Source organism: Narcine bancroftii, chromosome 8 (assembly GCF_036971445.1).
Source record: "Narcine bancroftii isolate sNarBan1 chromosome 8, sNarBan1.hap1, whole genome shotgun sequence".
Lineage (NCBI taxonomy): Eukaryota > Metazoa > Chordata > Chondrichthyes > Torpediniformes > Narcinidae > Narcine > Narcine bancroftii.
This window is the reverse complement of record NC_091476.1, coordinates 128302338-128315582: the sequence shown is the minus strand read 5'-3', so window position 1 is coordinate 128315582 and position 13245 is coordinate 128302338.

Here is a 13245-nt window from a genome sequence, read left to right as displayed (position 1 = left end):
TGCTCATCTGATGCTCCTCGCTGTTCCTCTGATGCTCCTCTGATGCTCCTCTGATGCTCCTCTGATGCTCCTCTGAGGCTCCTCTGATGCTCCTCTGATGCTCCTCTGATGCTCCTCTGATGCTCCTCTGATGCCCCTCTGATGCTCCTCTGATGCTCCTCTGATGCTCCTGTGATGCTCCTCTGATGCTCCTGTGATCCTCCTCTGATGCTCCTCTGATGCTCCTCTGATGCTCCTCTGATGCTCCTCTGAGGCTCCTCTGATGCTCCTCTGATGCTCCTCTGATCCTCCTCTGATGCTCCTCTGATGCTCCTCTGATGCTCCTCTGATGCTCCTCTGATGCTCCTCTGAAGCTCCTCTGATGCTCCTCTGAAGCTCCTCTGATGCTCCTCTGATGCTCCTCTGATGCTCCTCTGATGCTCCTCTGATGCTCCTCTGATCCTCCTCTGATGCTCCTCTGATGCTCCTCTGATGCTCCTCTGATGCTCCTCTGATGCTCCTCTGATGCTCTTCCTATGATCCTCTGATGCTCCTGCTCCTGCTCCTGCTCCTGCTCCTGCTCCTGCTCCTGCTCCTGCTCCTGCTCCTGCTCCTGCTCCTGCTCCTGCTCCTGCTCCTGCTCCTGCTCCTGCTCCTGCTCCTGCTCCTGCTCCTGTTCCTGCTCCTGCTCCTGATCCTGCACCTCTGATGCTCCTCTGATGCACCTCTGATGCTCCTCTGATTCTCCTCTGATACTCCTCTGATGCTCCTCAGATGCTCCTCTGATGCTCCTCTGATCCTCCTCTGATGCTCCTCTGATGCTCCTCTGATGCTCCTCTGATGCTCCTCTGATGCTCCTCTAATGCTCCTCTGATGCTCCTCTGATGCTCCTCTGATGCTCCTGCTCCTGCTCCTGCTCCTGCTCCTGCTCCTGCTCCTGCTCCTGCTCCTCTGATGCTCCTCTGATGCTCCTCTGATGCTCCTCTGATGCTCCTCTGATGCTCCTCTGATCCTCCTCTGATGCTCCACTGATGCTCCTCTGATGCTCCACTGATGCTCCTCTGATGCTCCTCTGATGCTCCTCTGATGCTCCTCTGATGCTCCTCTGATGCTCCTCTGACGCTCCTCTGATGCTCCTCTGATGCTCCTCTGATGCTCCTGCTCCTGCTCCTGCTCCTCTGATGCTCCTCTGATGACCTCTGATGCTCCTGCTCCTGCTCCTGCTCCTGCTCCTGCTCCTGCTCCTCTGATGCTCCTCTGATGCTCCTCTGATGCTCCTCTGATTCTCCTCTGATGCTCCTCTGATGCTCCTCTGATGCTCCTCTTATGCTCCTCTGATCCTCCTCTGATGCTCCTCTGATGCTCCTCTGATGCTCCTCTGATGCTACTCTGATGCTCCTCTGATGCTCCTCTGATGCTCCTCTGATGCTCCTCTGATGCTCCTCTGATGCTCCTCTGATCCTCCTCTGCTGCTCCTCTGATGCTCCTCTGATGCTCCTCTGATGCTCCTCTGATGCACCTCTGATGCTCCTCTGAGGCTCCTCTGATGCTCCTCTGATGCTCCTCTGATGCTCCTGTGATGCACCTCTGATGCTCCTGTGATCCTCCTCTGATGCTCCTCTGATGCTCCTCTGATGCTCCTCTGATCCTCCTCTGATGCTCCTCTGATGCTCCTCTGATGCTCCTCTGATGCTCCTCTGATGCTCCTCTGATGCTCCTCTGAGGCACCTCTGAGGCTCCTCTGATTCTCTTCTGATGCTCCTCTGATGCTCCTCTGATGCTCCTCTGATGCTCCTGTGATGCTCCTCTGATGCTCCTGTGATGCTCCTCTGCTGTTCCTCTGCTGTTCCTCTGATGCTCCTCTGATGCTCCTCTGATGCTCCTCTGAGGCTCCTCTGATGCTCCTCTGATGCTCCTCTGATCCTCCTCTGATGCTCCTCTGATGCTCCTCTGATGCTCCTCTGATGCTCCTATGATGCTCCTCTAATGCTCCTCTGATGCTCCTCTGATGCTCCTCTGATGCTCCTCTGATGCTCCTCTGATGCTCCTCTGATGCTCCTCTGATCCTCTTCTGATGCTCCTCTGATGCTCCTCTGATGCTCCTCTGATGCTCCTCTGATTCTCCTCTGATGCTCCTCTGATGCTCCTCTGATGCTCCTGCTCCTGCTCCTGCTCCTGCTCCTGCTCCTGCTCCTGCTCCTGCTCCTGCTCCTGCTCCTGCTCCTGCTCCTGCTCCTGCTCCTGCTCCTGCTCCTGCTCCTGCTCCTGCTCCTGCTCCTGCTCCTGCTCCTGCTCCTGCTCCTGCTCCTGCTCCTGCTGCTGCTCCTGCTCCTGCACCTCTGATGCTCCTCTGATGCACCTCTGATGCTCCTCTGATGCTCCTCTGATACTCCTCTGATGCTCCTTAGATGCTCCTCTTTTGCTCCTCTGATGCTCCTCTGATGCTCCTCTGATGCCTCTGTGATGCTCCTCTGATGCTCCTCTGATTCTCCTCTGATGCTCCGCTGATGCTCCTCTGATGCTCCTCTGATGCTCCTCTGATGATCCTCTGATCCTCCTCTGATGTTCCACTGATGCTCCTCTGATGCTCCTGTGATGCTCCTGTAATGCTCCTCTGATTCTCCTCTGATGCTCCTCTGATGCTCCCCTGATGCTCCTCTGATGCTCCTCTGATGCTCCTCTGATGCTCCTCTGATGCTCCTCTGATGTTCCTCTGATGCTCCTCTGATGCTCCTCTGATGCTCCTGCTCCTGCTCCTGCTCCTGCTCCTGCTCCTGCTCCTGCTCCTGCTCCTGCTCCTGCTCCTGCTCCTGCTCCTGCTCCTGCTCCTGCTCCTGCTCCTGCTCCTGCTCCTGCCCCTGCTCCTGCTCCTGCTCCTGCTCCTGCTCCTGCTCCTGCTCATGCTCCGGCTCCTGCTCCGGCTCCTGCTCCGGCTCCTGCTCCTGCTCCTCTGATGCTCCTGTGATGCTCCTCTGATGCTCCTCTGCTGCTCCTCTGATGTTCATCTGATGCTCCTCTGATTCTCCTCTGATGCTCCTCTGATGCTCCTCTGATGCTGTCTGATGCTCCTCTGATCCTCCTCTGATGCTCCTCTGATGCTCCTCTGATGCTCCTCTGATGCTCCTCTGATGCTCCTCTGATGCTCCACTGATGCTCCTCTGCTGCTCCTCTGATGCTCATCTGATGCTCCTCTGATGCTCCTCTGATGCTCCTCTGATGCTCCTCTGATGCTCTTCTTATGCTCCTCTGATCCTCCTCTGATGCTCCTCTGATGCTCCTCTGATGCTCCTCTGATGCTCCTCTGATGCTCCTCTGATGCTACTCTGATGCTACTCTGATGCTCCTCTGATGCTCCTCTGATGCTCCTCTGATGCTCCTCTGATGCTCCTCTGATGCTCCTCTGATCCTCCTCTGATGCTCCTCTGATGCTCCTTTGATGCTCCTCTGATGCTCCTCTGATGCTCCTCAGAGGCTCCTCTGATGCTCCTCTGATGCTACTCTGATGCTCCTCTGATGCTCCTCTGATGCTCCTCTGATGCTCCTGTGATCCTCCTCTGATGCTCCTCTGATGCTCCTCTGATGCTCCTCTGATGCTCCTCTGATGCTCCTCTGATGCTCCTCTGATGCTCCTCTGATCCTCCTCTGATGCTCCTCTGATGCTCCTTTGATGGTCCTCTGATGCTCCTCTGATGCTCCTCAGAGGCTCCTCTGATGCTCCTCTGATGCTACTCTGATGCTCCTCTGATGCTCCTCTGATGCTCCTCTGATGCTCCTCTGATGCTCCTCTGATGCTCCTCTGATGCTCCTTCTCCTACTCCTGCTCCTCTGATGCTCCTCTGATGACCTCTGATGCTCCTGCTCCTGCTCCTGCTCCTGCTCCTGCTCCTCTAATGCTCCTCTGATGGTCCTGCTCCTGCTCCTGCTCCTGCTCCTGCTCCTGCTCCTGCTCCTGCTCCTGCTCCTCTGATGCTCCTCTGATGCTCCTGCTCCTGCACCTGCTCCTGCTCCTGCTCCTGCTCCTGCTCCTGCTCCTGCTCCTGCTCCTGCTCCTCTGATGCTCCTCTGATGCTCCTGCTCCTGCACCTGCTCCTGCTCCTGCTCCTGCTCCTGCTCCTGCTCCTGCTCCTGCTCCTCTGATGCTCCTCTGATGCTCCTCTGATGCTCCTCTGATGCTCCTCTGATGCTCCACTGATGCTCCTCTGATGCTCCTCTGATGCTCCTCTGATGCTCCTCTGATGCTCCTCTGATGCTCCTCTGATGCTCCTCTGATGCTCCTCTGATGCTCCAATGATGCACCTCTGATGCTCCTGTGATGCTCCTGTGATGCTCCTGTGATGCTCCTCTGATGCTCCTCTGATGCTCCTCTGATGCTCCTCTGATGCTGCTCTGATGCTCCTCTGATCCTCCTCTGATCCTCCTCTGATGCTCCTCTGATGCTCCTCTGATGCTCCTCTGATGCTCCTCTGATGCTCCTCTGAGGCTCCTCTGAGGCTCCTCTGAGGCTCCTCTGAGGCTCCTCTGATGCTCCTCTGATGCTCCTCTGATTCTCCTCTGAGGCTCCTCTGATGCTCCTCTGATGCTCCTCTGATGCTCCTCTGATGCTCCTGTGATGCTCCTCTGATGCTCCTCTGCTGCTCCTCTGATGCTCATCTGATGCTCCTCTGATGCTCCTCTGATGCTCCTCTGATGCTCCTCTGATGCTCCTCTGATGCTCCTCTGATCCTCCTCTGATGCTCCTCTGATGCCTCTCTGATGCTCCTCTGATGCTCCTCTGATGCTCCTCTGATGCCCCTCTGATGCTCCTCTGATGCTCCTCTGATGCTACTCTGATGCTCCTCTAATGCTCCTCTGATGCTCCTCTGATGCTCCTCTGATGCTCCTCTGATGCTCCTCTGATCCTCCTCTGATGCTCCTCTGATGCTCCTCTGATGCTCTTCTGATGCTCCTCTGATGCTCCTCTGATGCTCCTCTGAGGCTCCTCTGATGCTCCTCTGATGCTCCTCTGATGCTCCTCTGATGCTCCTCTGATGCTCCTCTGATGATCCTGTGATGCTCCTCTGATGCTCCTGTGATCCTCCTCTGATGCTCCTCTGCTGCTCCTCTGATGCTCCTCTGATGCTCCTCTGATGCTCCTCTGATGCTCCTCTGAGGCTCCTCTGATGCTCCTCTGATGCTCCTCTGATCCTCCTCTGATGCTCCTCTGATGCTCCTCTGATGCTCCTCTGATGCTCCTCTGATGCTCCTCTGATGCTCCTCTGATGCTGCTCTGATGCTCCTCTGATCCTCCTCTGATGCTCCTCTGATGCTCCTCTGATGCTCCTCTGATGCTCCTCTGATGCTCCTCTGATGCTCCAATGATGCTCCTCTGATGCTCCTCTGATGCTCCTCTGATGCTCCTGTGATGCTCCTCTGATGCTCATCTGATGCTCCTCTGCTGTTCCTCTGATGCTCCACTGATGCTCCAATGATGCTCCTCTGATGCTCCTGTGATGCTCCTCTGATGCTCCTCTGATGCTCCTGTGATGCTCCTCTGATGCTCATCTGATGCTCCTCGCTGTTCCTCTGATGCTCCTCTGATGCTCCTCTGATGCTCCTCTGATGCTCCTCTGAGGCTCCTCTGATGCTCCTCTGATGCTCCTCTGATGCTCCTCTGATGCTCCTCTGATGCCCCTCTGATGCTCCTCTGATGCTCCTCTGATGCTCCTGTGATCCTCCTCTGATGCTCCTCTGCTGCTCCTCTGATGCTCCTCTGAGGCTCCTCTGATGCACCTCTGATGCTCCTCTGATCCTCCTCTGATGCTCGTCTGATGCTCCTCTGATGCTCCTCTGATGCTCCTCTGATGCTCCTCTGATGCTCCTCTGATGCTCCTCTGAGGCTCCTCTGATGCTCCTCTGATGCTCCTGTGATGCTCCTCTGATGCTCATCTGATGCTCCTCTGCTGTTCCTCTGATGCTCCACTGATGCTCCAATGATGCTCCTCTGATGCTCCTGTGATGCTCCTCTGATGCTCCTCTGATGCTCCTGTGATGCTCCTCTGATGCTCATCTGATGCTCCTCGCTGTTCCTCTGATGCTCCTCTGATGCTCCTCTGATGCTCCTCTGATGCTCCTCTGAGGCTCCTCTGATGCTCCTCTGATGCTCCTCTGATGCTCCTCTGATGCTCCTCTGATGCCCCTCTGATGCTCCTGTGGTGCTCCTCTGATGCTCCTGTGATCCTCCTCTGATGCTCCTCTGCTGCTCCTCTGATGCTCCTCTGAGGCTCCTCTGATGCACCTCTGATGCTCCTCTGATCCTCCTCTGATGCTCGTCTGATGCTCCTCTGATGCTCCTCTGAAGCTCCTCTGATGCTCCTCTGATGCTCCTCTGATGCTCCTCTGAGGCTCCTCTGATGCTCCTCTGATGCTCCTCTGATCCTCCTCTGATGCTCCTCTGATGCTCCTCTGATGCTCCTCTGATGCTCCTCTGATGCTCCTCTGAAGCTCCTCTGATGCTCCTCTGAAGCTCCTCTGATGCTCCTCTGATGCTCCTCTGATGCTCCTCTGATGCTCCTCTGATGCTCCTCTGATCCTCCTCTGATGCTCCTCTGATGCTCCTCTGATGCTCCTCTGATGCTCCTCTGATGCTCCTCTGATGCTCTTCCTATGATCCTCTGATGCTCCTGCTCCTGCTCCTGCTCCTGCTCCTGCTCCTGCTCCTGCTCCTGCTTCTGCTCCTGCTCATCTGATGCTCATCTGATGCTCCTCTGATGCTCCTGCTCCTGCTCCTGCTCCTGCTCCTGCTCCTGCTCCTGCTCCTGCTCCTGCTCCTGCTCCTGCTCCTCTGATGCTCCTCTGATGCTCCTCTGATGCTCCTCTGATGTTCCTCTGATGCTCCTCTGATGCTCCTCTGATGCTCCTCTGATGCTCCTCTGATGCTCCTCTGATGCTCCTCTGATGCTCCTCTGTTGCTCCTCTGATGCTCCCCTGATGCTCCTCTGATGCTCCTCTGATGCTCCACTGATGCTCTTCTGATGCTCCTCTGATGCTCCTCTGATACTCCTCTGATGGTCCTCTGATGCTCCTCTGAGGCTCCTCTGAGGCTCCTCTGAGGCTCCTCTGATGCTCCTCTGATGCTCCTCTGATGCTCCTCTGATGCTCCACTGATGCTCCTCTGATGCTCCTCTGATGCTCCTCTGAGGCTCCTCTGATGCTCCTCTGATGCTCCTCTGATGCTCCTCTGATGCTCCTCTGATGCTCCTCTGATGCTCCTCTGATGCTGTCTGATGCTCCTCTGATCCTCCTCTGATGCTCCTCTGATGCTCCTCTGATGCTCCTCTGATGCTCCTCTGATGCTCCTCTGATGCTCCACTGATGCTCCTCTGCTGCTCCTCTGATGCTCATCTGATGCTCCTCTGATGCTCCTCTGATGCTCCTCTGATGCTCCTCTGATGCTCTTCTTATGCTCCTCTGATCCTCCTCTGATGCTCCTCTGATGCTCCTCTGATGCTCCTCTGATGCTCCTCTGATGCTCCTCTGATGCTACTCTGATGCTACTCTGATGCTCCTCTGATGCTCCTCTGATGCTCCTCTGATGCTCCTCTGATGCTCCTCTGATGCTCCTCTGATGCTCCTCTGATCCTCCTCTGATGCTCCTCTGATGCTCCTTTGATGCTCCTCTGATGCTCCTCTGATGCTCCTCAGAGGCTCCTCTGATGCTCCTCTGATGCTACTCTGATGCTCCTCTGATGCTCCTCTGATGCTCCTCTGATGCTCCTCTGATGCTCCTGTGATCCTCCTCTGATGCTCCTCTGATGCTCCTCTGATGCTCCTCTGATGCTCCTCTGATGCTCCTCTGATGCTCCTCTGATGCTCCTCTGATCCTCCTCTGATGCTCCTCTGATGCTCCTTTGATGCTCCTCTGATGCTCCTCTGATGCTCCTCAGAGGCTCCTCTGATGCTCCTCTGATGCTACTCTGATGCTCCTCTGATGCTCCTCTGATGCTCCTCTGATGCTCCTCTGATGCTCCTCTGATGCTCCTCTGATGCTCCTTCTCCTACTCCTGCTCCTCTGATGCTCCTCTGATGACCTCTGATGCTCCTGCTCCTGCTCCTGCTCCTGCTCCTGCTCCTCTAATGCTCCTCTGATGGTCCTGCTCCTGCTCCTGCTCCTGCTCCTGCTCCTGCTCCTGCTCCTGCTCCTGCTCCTCTGATGCTCCTCTGATGCTCCTGCTCCTGCACCTGCTCCTGCTCCTGCTCCTGCTCCTGCTCCTGCTCCTGCTCCTGCTCCTGCTCCTCTGATGCTCCTCTGATGCTCCTGTTCCTGCACCTGCTCCTGCTCCTGCTCCTGCTCCTGCTCCTGCTCCTGCTCCTGCTCCTCTGATGCTCCTCTGATGCTCCTCTGATGCTCCTCTGATGCTCCTCTGATGCTCCACTGATGCTCCTCTGATGCTCCTCTGATGCTCCTCTGATGCTCCTCTGATGCTCCTCTGATGCTCCTCTGATGCTCCTCTGATGCTCCTCTGATGCTCCTCTGATGCTCCTCTGATGCTCCAATGATGCACCTCTGATGCTCCTGTGATGCTCCTGTGATGCTCCTGTGATGCTCCTCTGATGCTCCTCTGATGCTCCTCTGATGCTCCTCTGATGCTGCTCTGATGCTCCTCTGATCCTCCTCTGATCCTCCTCTGATGCTCCTCTGATGCTCCTCTGATGCTCCTCTGATGCTCCTCTGATGCTCCTCTGAGGCTCCTCTGAGGCTCCTCTGAGGCTCCTCTGAGGCTCCTCTGATGCTCCTCTGATGCTCCTCTGATTCTCCTCTGAGGCTCCTCTGATGCTCCTCTGATGCTCCTCTGATGCTCCAATGATGCACCTCTGATGCTCCTGTGATGCTCCTGTGATGCTCCTGTGATGCTCCTCTGATGCTCCTCTGATGCTCCTCTGATGCTCCTCTGATGCTCCTCTGATGCTCCTCTGATGCTCCTCTGATCCTCCTCTGATGCTCCTCTGATGCCTCTCTGATGCTCCTCTGATGCTCCTCTGATGCTCCTCTGATGCTCCTCTGATGCTCCTCTGATGCTACTCTGATGCTCCTCTGATGCTCCTCTGATGCTCCTCTGATGCTCCTCTGATGCTCCTCTGATGCTCCTCTGATCCTCCTCTGATGCTCCTCTGATGCTCCTCTGATGCTCTTCTGATGCTCCTCTGATGCTCCTCTGATGCTCCTCTGAGGCTCCTCTGATGCTCCTCTGATGCTCCTCTGATGCTCCTCTGATGCTCCTCTGATGCTCCTCTGATGATCCTGTGATGCTCCTCTGATGCTCCTGTGATCCTCCTCTGATGCTCCTCTGCTGCTCCTCTGATGCTCCTCTGATGCTCCTCTGATGCTCCTCTGATGCTCCTCTGAGGCTCCTCTGATGCTCCTCTGATGCTCCTCTGATCCTCCTCTGATGCTCCTCTGATGCTCCTCTGATGCTCCTCTGATGCTCCTCTGATGCTCCTCTGATGCTCCTCTGATGCTGCTCTGATGCTCCTCTGATCCTCCTCTGATGCTCCTCTGATGCTCCTCTGATGCTCCTCTGATGCTCCTCTGATGCTCCTCTGATGCTCCAATGATGCTCCTCTGATGCTCCTCTGATGCTCCTCTGATGCTCCTGTGATGCTCCTCTGATGCTCATCTGATGCTCCTCTGCTGTTCCTCTGATGCTCCACTGATGCTCCAATGATGCTCCTCTGATGCTCCTGTGATGCTCCTCTGATGCTCCTCTGATGCTCCTGTGATGCTCCTCTGATGCTCATCTGATGCTCCTCGCTGTTCCTCTGATGCTCCTCTGATGCTCCTCTGATGCTCCTCTGAGGCTCCTCTGATGCTCCTCTGATGATCCTCTGATGCTCCTCTGATGCTCCTCTGATGCCCCTCTGATGCTCCTCTGATGCTCCTCTGATGCTCCTGTGATCCTCCTCTGATGCTCCTCTGCTGCTCCTCTGATGCTCCTCTGAGGCTCCTCTGATGCACCTCTGATGCTCCTCTGATCCTCCTCTGATGCTCGTCTGATGCTCCTCTGATGCTCCTCTGATGCTCCTCTGATGCTCCTCTGATGCTCCTCTGATGCTCCTCTGAGGCTCCTCTGATGCTCCTCTGATGCTCCTGTGATGCTCCTCTGATGCTCATCTGATGCTCCTCTGCTGTTCCTCTGATGCTCCACTGATGCTCCAATGATGCTCCTCTGATGCTCCTGTGATGCTCCTCTGATGCTCCTCTGATGCTCCTGTGATGCTCCTCTGATGCTCATCTGATGCTCCTCGCTGTTCCTCTGATGCTCCTCTGATGCTCCTCTGATGCTCCTCTGATGCTCCTCTGAGGCTCCTCTGATGCTCCTCTGATGCTCCTCTGATGCTCCTCTGATGCTCCTCTGATGCCCCTCTGATGCTCCTGTGATGCTCCTCTGATGCTCCTGTGATCCTCCTCTGATGCTCCTCTGCTGCTCCTCTGATGCTCCTCTGAGGCTCCTCTGATGCACCTCTGATGCTCCTCTGATCCTCCTCTGATGCTCGTCTGATGCTCCTCTGATGCTCCTCTGAAGCTCCTCTGATGCTCCTCTGATGCTCCTCTGATGCTCCTCTGAGGCTCCTCTGATGCTCTTCTGATGCTCCTCTGATGCTCCTCTGATGCTCCTCTGAGGCTCCTCTGATGCTCCTCTGATGCTCCTCTAATGCTCCTCTGATGCTCCTCTGATGCTCCTCTGATGATCCTGTGATGCTCCTCTGATGCTCCTGTGATCCTCCTCTGATGCTCCTCTGCTGCTCCTCTGATGCTCCTCTGATGCTCCTCTGATGCTCCTCTGATGCTCCTCTGATGCTCCTCTGAAGCTCCTCTGATGCTCCTCTGAAGCTCCTCTGATGCTCCTCTGATGCTCCTCTGATGCTCCTCTGATGCTCCTCTGATGCTCCTCTGATCCTCCTCTGATGCTCCTCTGATGCTCCTCTGATGCTCCTCTGATGCTCCTCTGATGCTCCTCTGATGCTCTTCCTATGATCCTCTGATGCTCCTGCTCCTGCTCCTGCTCCTGCTCCTGCTCCTGCTCCTGCTCCTGCTCCTGCTCCTGCTCCTGCTCATCTGATGCTCCTCTGATGCTCCTGCTCCTGCTCCTGCTCCTGATCCTGCTCCTGCTCCTGCTCCTGCTCCTGCTCCTGCTCCTGCTCCTGCTCCTGCTCCTCTGATGCTCCTCTGATGCTCCTCTGATGCTCCTCTGATGTTCCTCTGATGCTCCTCTGATGCTCCTCTGATGCTCCTCTGATGCTCCTCTGATGCTCCTCTGTTGCTCCTCTGATGCTCCCCTGATGCTCCTCTGATGCTCCTCTGATGCTCCACTGATGCTCTTCTGATGCTCCTCTGATGCTCCTCTGATGCTCCTCTGATGGTCCTCTGATGCTCCTCTGAGGCTCCTCTGAGGCTCCTCTGAGGCTCCTCTGATGCTCCTCTGATGCTCCTCTGATGCTCCTCTGATGCTCCACTGATGCTCCTCTGATGCTCCTCTGATGCTCCTCTGAGGCTCCTCTGATGCTCCTCTGATGCTCCTCTGATGCTCCTCTGATGCTCCTCTGATGCTCCTCTGATGCTCCTCTGATGCTCCTCTGATGCTCCTCTGATCCTCCTCTGATGCTCCTCTGATGCTCCTCTGATGCTCCTCTGAGGCTCCTCCGATGCTCCTCTGATGCTCCTCTGATGCTCCTCTGATGCTCCTCTGAGTCTCCTCTGATGCTCCTCTGATGCTCCTCTGATGCTCCTCTGAGGCTCCTCTGATGCTCCTCTGATGCTCCTCTGATGCTCCTCTGATGCTCCTCTGATGCTCCTCTGATGCTCCTGTGATCCTCCTCTGATGCTCCTGTGCTGCTCCTCTGATGCTCCTCTGATGCTCCACTGATGCTCCTCTGATGTTCCTCTGATGCTCCTCTGATGCTCCTCTGATGCTCCTCTGATGCTCCTCTGATGCTCCTCTGATGCTCCTCTGATGCTCCTCTGTTGCTCCTCTGATGCTCCCCTGATGCTCCTCTGATGCTCCTCTGATGCTCCACTGATGCTCTTCTGATGCTCCTCTGATGCTCCTCTGATGCTCCTCTGATGGTCCTCTGATGCTCCTCTGAGGCTCCTCTGAGGCTCCTCTGAGGCTCCTCTGATGCTCCTCTTATGCTCCTCTGATGCTCCTCTGATGCTCCACTGATGCTCCTCTGATGCTCCTCTGATGCTCCTCTGAGGCTCCTCTGATGCTCCTCTGATGCTCCTTTGATGCTCCTCTGATGCTCCTCTGATGCTCCTCTGATGCTCCTCTGATGCTCCTCTGATCCTCCTCTGATCCTCCTCTGATGCTCCTCTGATGCTCCTCTGATGCTCATCTGATGCTCCTCTGATACTCCTCTGATGCTCCTCTGAGGCTCCTCTGATGCTCCTCTGATGCTCCTCTGATGCTCCTCTGATGCTCCTCTGATGCTCCTCTGATGCTCCTGTGATCCTCCTCTGATGCTCCTGTGCTGCTCCTCTGATGCTCCTCTGATGCTCCTCTGATGCTCCTCTGAGGCTCCTCTGATGCTCCTCTGATGCTCCTCTGATGCTCCTGCTCCTGCTCCTGCTCCTGCTCCTGCTCCTGCTCCTGCTCCTGCTCCTGCTCCTGCTCCTGCTCCTGCTCCTGCTCCTGCTCCTGCTCCTGCTCCTGCTCCTGCTCCTGCTCCTGCTCCTGCTCCTGCTCCTGCTCCTGCTCCTGCTCCTGCTCCTGCTCCTGCTCCTGCTCCTGTTCCTGCTCCTGCTCCTGCTCCTGCACCTCTGATGCTCCTCTGATGCACCTCTGATGCTCCTCTGATTCTCCTCTGATACTCCTCTGATGCTCCTCAGATGCTCCTCTGATGCTCCTCTGATGCTCCTCTGATGCTCGTCTGATACTCCTCTGATGCTCCTCAGATGCTCCTCTGATGCTCCTCTGATGCTCCTCTGATGCTCCTCTGATGCTCCTCTGATGCACCTCTGATGCTCCTCTGATGCTCCTCTGATACTCCTCTGATGCTCCTCAGATGCTCCTCTGATGCTCCTCTGATCCTCCTCTGATGCTCCTCTGATGCTCCTCTGATGCTCCTCTGATGCTCCTCTGATGCTCCTCTGATGCTCCTCTGATGCTCCTCTGATGCTCCTCTGATGCTCCTCTGATGCTCCTCTGATGCTCCTCTGATCCTCCTCTGATGCTCCACTGATGCTCCTCTGATGCTCCACTGATGCTCCTCTGATGCTCCTCTGATGCTCCT